The sequence below is a fragment of the Mus pahari genome, chromosome 4 (genome assembly GCF_900095145.1).
Source record: "Mus pahari chromosome 4, PAHARI_EIJ_v1.1, whole genome shotgun sequence".
In the NCBI taxonomy this organism is placed as follows: Eukaryota; Metazoa; Chordata; class Mammalia; order Rodentia; family Muridae; genus Mus; species Mus pahari.
The window spans coordinates 50,249,705-50,256,281 of record NC_034593.1 but is presented as its reverse complement, the minus strand read 5'-3'; positions in this window follow the sequence as shown (position 1 = coordinate 50,256,281).

Genomic DNA, 6,577 nt, shown 5'->3' with positions numbered 1-6,577 from the left:
TCTTTCTTTGTTGGATCTTTCTGTGGTTTAGGTATCAGAGTAATTTTGGCTTCATAGAATGAATTGGTTAGAGTACCTTCTGTTTCTGTTTTGTGGAATAGTTTGAGGAGAGTTGGAATTAGGTCTTCTTTGAAGGTCTGATAGAACTCTGCACCAAACCCATCTGCTCCTGGACTTTTTTTGGTTGGGAGACTATTGATGACTGCTTCTATTTCTTTAGCGGAAATGGAACTGTTTAGATCATTAATCTGATCCTGATTTAACTTAGGTACCTGGTATCTGTCTTGGAAGTTGTCCATTTCATCCAGGTTTTCCAGTTTTGTTGAGAATAGCCTGTTGCAGAAGGATCCGATGGTGTTTTGGATTTCCTCAGGATCTGTTGTTAGGTCTCCTTTTTCATTTCTGATTTTGTTAATTAGAATACTGTCCCTGTGCCCTCTAGTTAGTCTGGCTAAGGGTTTATCTATCTTGTTGATTTTCTCAAATAACCAGCTCCTGGTTTGGTTGATTCTTTGAATACTTCTTTTTGTTCCACTTGGTTGAGTTCAGCCCTTAGTTTGATTATTTCCTGCCTTCTAGTCCTCTTGGGTGAATTTGCTTCCTTTAGTTCTAGGGCTTCTATGTGTGCTGTCAGGTTGCTAGTATATGCTCTCTCTAGTTTCTTTTTGGAGGCACTCAGGGCTATGAGTTTTCCTCTTAGGACTGTTTTCATTGTGTTCCATAAGTTTGGGTATGCTGTGGCTTCATTTTCATTAAACTCTAAAATGTCTTTAATTTCTTTCTTTGTTTTATCCTTGACCAAGGAATCACTGAGTAGAGTGTTATTGAGTTTCCACGTGAATGTTGTCTTTTTATTATTTATCCTGTTATTGAAGATCAGCCTTAGTCCATGGTGAGCTGATAGGATGCATGGGATAATTTCAATATTTTTGTATCTGTTAAGGCCTGTTTTGTGACTGATTATATGGTCAATTTTGGATGAGGTACCATGTGGTACTGAGAAGAAGGTATATCTTTTTGTTTTAGGATAAAATGTTCTGTAGATATCTATTAAATCCATTTGTTTCATAACTTCTGTTAGTGTCCATGTGTCTCTGTTTAATTTCTGTTTCCAGGATCTGTCCATTGGTGAGAGTGGGGTGTTGAAGTCTCCTGCTATTATTGTGTGAGGTACAATGTGTGCTTTTAGCTTTACTAAAGTTTCTTTAATGAATGTGGCTGCTTTTGTATTTGGAGCATAGACATTTAGAATTGAGAGTTCCTCTTGGTAGATTTTACCTTTGATGAGTATGAGGTGCCCCTCCTTGTCTTTTTGATAACTTTGGGTTGGAAGTCAATTTTATTCGATATTAGAATGGCTACTCCAGCTTGTTTCTTCGGACCTAAACAAAGAATTTTCAACTGAGCAATATGGAATCGTCGAGAAGCACCTAAAGAAATGTTCATCATCCTTAGTTCTCAGGGAAATGCATATCAAAACAACCCTGAGATTGCACCTTACACCAGTCAGAATGGCTAAAATCAAAGATTCAGGTGATAGCAGATGCTGATGAGGATGTGGAGAAAAAGGAACACTATTTCTTAGCTGGTGGGATTACAAGCTGGTACAACTACTCTCGAAATCAGTTTGGTGGTTCCTCAGAAAACTGGACATAGTACTATCTGAGGACCCAGCTAAACTACTCCTGAGCATATACCTAGAATATGCTCCAACATGTAATTCGGACACATGCTCCACTATGTTCAAAGCTGCCTTATTTATAATAGGCAGAAGCTGGAAAGAACCCAGATGTCCTTCAACAGAGGAATAGATACAGAAAATGCGGTACATTTACACAATGGCTTTCTACTCAGCTATTAAAAACAATGAATTCATGAAATTCCTAGGCAAGTGGATAGAACTAGAAAATATCATCTGAGTGAGGTAACCCAATTGAAAAAGAACACACATGGTATGCACTCACTGATAAGTGGATAGTAGCCCAAAATCTCCAAATAACCAAGATACAATTCACAGACCATATGAAGCTCAAGAAGAAGGATGTCCAAAGTATAGGTGCTTTGGTCTTTCTTAGAAGTAGAACAAAATACTCACAGGAACAAATATGGCGATAAATACTAGAGTAGAGACTGAAGGAAAGGCCATCCAGAGACTGTCCCACCTGGGGATCCATACCATATACAATTACCACACCCAGACGCTATTGTGGATGACAAGAAGTGCATGCTGAAAGGAGCCTGATATGGCTGTCTCCTAAGAGGACATGCCAGAGCCTTACAAATACAGAGAGGAATGCTCACAGCTTGGGGTCTCCAATATTTGAGTTAGAGAAAGTACCAAAGGAGTTAGTTGAAGGGGATTGCAACCCCATAGGAAGAACAATGATATCAACCAATCAGTCCCCCAAGAGCTCCCAGGGACTAAGCCACCAACAAAGGAGTACATATGGCTTCAGCTGCATATGTTGCAAAGCATGGCCTCATCATGCATCAATGGGAGGGGAGGTCTTTGGTCCTATAAAGGCTTGATAGATGCCTCAGTATAGGGAAACTGATGGCAGGGAATTTGGAGTGGGTGGGTGGGTGGAGGAACACCCTCATAGAAGCAGGGGGAGGAAGGATGGGATAGGGGCTTTCCCGGGAAGGAGGGAGAACTGGGAAAGGGGATAACATTTGAAATAGAACTAAGAAAATATCCAATAAAAATGAATTAAATTATGAAGACATAATTTGCTAAATCCTCAAAGTCTACTGGTAAAAGTAAGAAATGCTCATCATACCATTTTCCTTTTAGCTTTCACACCTTCCTTTAGACACCCTTATGTGCTTCCCTTGCCATTCGCTTGACCTCAGTGTCATTGCCTCATCATGCTGCAGACTGGACTCTTTGGAAATGCTGCAATACTGCGCTCTCATGCAAGTACAGCCTGCTAGCTGTCACTCAGCACATTCAGTCTCCAGTAGCACTAAACTGCACTAAAAAAAATGATGAGAAAATGTGTTTTCAGAACAGAGAAAAGACGTGTGGACTGTTCCATGTATATAAAACACCTGATTTCTCTTCTCAGATGTCAGCCGTGGTACTGTTATCACTAGAGGTAATGAAGTCCTTTGTCACCGATTCAAGAATCACAAGGCTTTTGCCAGCTCTTTAGAAAACTGTGGCAGGCTGATATGTTCACTTAGGAGCATGCCAGATTTCAGCTCCTTTACAGCTCTGCTAGAGTAACTGGCCACAAACAAGCAACAAAAAGCTTATTGAATTCATTACTTTGAAAACAATTAAGGATTCAGCATTGTTCTGAATAACGAACCGTGATCAGAAAACACCGGAAGGATTTTTGTAGGCAAAGGGTTATTTCACAATACGTTTTCGTGAAAGTACCAGTGTGTGTTAGTCAGCCAGTGTTGATTTTAGATACCAGTGTTGACTTTGAAATGCTGGCAGCAGGGTATTTGGGCTTGGCTAAACACTGAGTTGTATGATGGGAACCAATTATTTATTTAAGCATTACCTAGTCTCGCAGAACTGTAGACTTTGGATAGCTGCTGTCTGCTCCTGCTTCAGGGGCTGTTTCGTGGCTTAGCTACAGTTTCAGCTCACAGTGCTCACCGTTCCTAAAAGTAGCAGCTAATTGCCTTTAGAGTGGTGTTTTCACTTGGAACACAAAGTATTGAGTTTGGTATTTATTTTTCCACTTGCTTCAGAGATGGATTTGATGCTCTCTGTGTTTAAGAACGCCTGACAAACCTAGCCTCGGCACCCTTCTCTCCAAAGAGGCATCCAGTCCTTATGTATGACAGATGGTCAAGCCGACACCCACTCCCTTCCTGCTAATCATAGCACCAGGGGTTTAGACAGAGGCTGGTGCCAGGCAGCTGTGGATGCATGAAAAAAAACAAAACACTTTCCAAAGGTTAACACGATTTAAGGGCGATTAACTTTGGACCTACCTTACAAACTGTGTGGTATGTCAGGAGAAGATAGGAGATAGGACCAAGGGAAACAAATTTGACTCTAGGCTTGCCACTCTTTCTGTGATCTCTGGCAAATCATTTGACCTCTCTGAGCACTTACTTTCCCAATCACAAAAGAACAACAATGAATAATAGACTATGAAGACTATGAAGCTATACATTAAGGACATTATTATTAATAAAGAGTGTATCCACTACCCACATTCTTTCTGAAGTTTTAGTATACTTCTTTGATGTAGAAAAATGTTACTCTAAGCAGATCTGGGGGTGGGCTAGGTGTCCATATTGATGTGGTCAAAGTTGTATGTCTTGGTTCAGAATGGGAAAAGTTAACAAAATACTCACATTTTGTTTTTATTAAATAGAATCATGGTACGATATTAACAGCAGTTTCTGTGGAAACAGGGAATGAGATTTATAAATCTGTATTCACAGAGAACTGAGCTCACAGGTATAACAGCAGAAAGAATAACTACTATTCATATTTTTAACAATTATAAATATGGAGAAATTTTCATTCTTTTAAAATTTAGTTCTTGTTCCTGAGTATGACATAGTTAGCCTCATGCAAGATTTTAAATGATGATTAAGGAAGCAAAAATAGAAACCCCCAGGGGAATATTTCAATGCGTTTCCAGTTTCTCCTTAGGATGCTCTGTGAAGGGTTCACTGCCTTAGAAACTAGTCACTTATTTCATATGAGATAAACTTCGTCATAATGGGCCTATGTCCTGAGTAGAAGATAAAGTGGTAAATTATTTACAAAATGACAAACTATATGAAATTATGACTCACTTGTGATTGGTTATCGATTGATATCTTTATAATAGCAAGGCTGCCATATGTGTTTCATGTAGTAAAGATATGATGGATTTCTGAACCACTCCATAAATAGCAGATTATCTTCATCTTCTGCTTTATACTATATAGCATATCCACAGGCCCCTGTACACTACATAGCACATCCATGGGACCCCTGAAAATTACCTTTGATCACCTGTGGGCATTTGAAAAAAAGAATAACAAAGCATTCAGGGCTTTCTAAACAGTATTGAAACAGATATAACCGGAAGGGATCCCCACTGCCAGTCATCTCAGTCTAGTTGAAAAGAAAAACAGCAGATAAATGGTGGAATTTCCATTTCCTGTGTTTTCCTATCATAATGTTTATTATTATCTGTTACACAGGGGCAACAATGACAGTGGAAAATGATATGTAATGCCTACAGATCTACCTCAATGATCTATACTTTTTGATATACTAATTCACTTTATTTAACATGAATATAAAACACTGGTATTTTTTTAAAAAAGATTTATTTCTTTTATGTATATGAGTACATTGTTGCTGTCTTCAGACACACCAGAAGAGGGCAGATGATTGTAAGCTACCATGTAGTTGCTGGGAATTGAACTCAGAATCTCTAGAAGAGCAGTTAGTGCTCTTAACCACTGAGCTATCTCTCCAGCCCCTATTATTGTGTTGTTTTTTTTTTTTTCCCTCCTGGACACCTACAATGTTAAAATGGTTTCATAGTGAGAAAAGCTAAATATTTACAAATGCAGAAATAGTATGAGAAAACCTATGTCCTCATTGCATGACTCCAATAAATGTTAACACACAGACAACTTTGTCACCTATATTCCACTGAAAACTATTTCAATGCATTTTTTTTCCTTGTTTTGTTTTGAGACATCGGTTCTCTATGTGGGCTTACTCGTCTCTGGAACTTTTCAAGGCCTAGTATGATATCAAATTCTGGGTACACTTCCCTTCATTTCCCAAGTACTAGGATTAGTGATGTGCATAACCAGGTTTCAGTGCATATTCCTTAAAAAGTGCATAAACCTTAAAACAATACCCATTTTTACAATGGACTAGGTATGACTTTAGTATTAGGAACAATTGCTAGGATATAGGCAGAAGAATGCTAATACCATGAGGTATTAGCAATTACTACCATAAACACTAAGGTATAAATACTCCAAAGCAGGAGGTTCAAAACACGACTCGATGCCTCAAAATTATAGTTTATCAGTACATGTAAAATTATTCTGACTATCCTTCATAACTTCTTGTGAATGGGTGGATGAGTGCTTTCATGGTTAAATAAACTTGGGCAGTGTTTTGTGTCCTTGAGGGTTTAGTAGGACAGAGTGGTTTGATAAGCCACCAAGTGGCAGCAGCAGAGCTCTGAGACCCTCCAACAGGGTCAGAGTGTTGTACTCTATTCCATCCCTAGCCCCAAGTGCCTCTTCCCTAATACTCTTTCATTTTGGTTGCCCTTGCTTGGTCCCACAGTCTTGAACAGTAGTGAGAAAAAGAAACCTAGATCAGTCTTCTGTAAATAGGGGACTTGTAAATAGAATGTGTTTGCACAGTACTTACGAGCTAACAAGTCATTTCCCCAGTGTTCCTATGTGTAAGTACCAATTCAGCACGGCCAGGCAGGTGTGGCCAAGTGGTGAATGCACTCGAGACCAAAGGTAAGAAACAGAGACGTGAAGCTGGGGTCCAAAGACTCTCATGCAAGCCATGGTTGTTCCAAAGTTTACTTCTCTCTCTCTCTCTCTCTCTCTCTCTCTCTCTCTCTCTCTC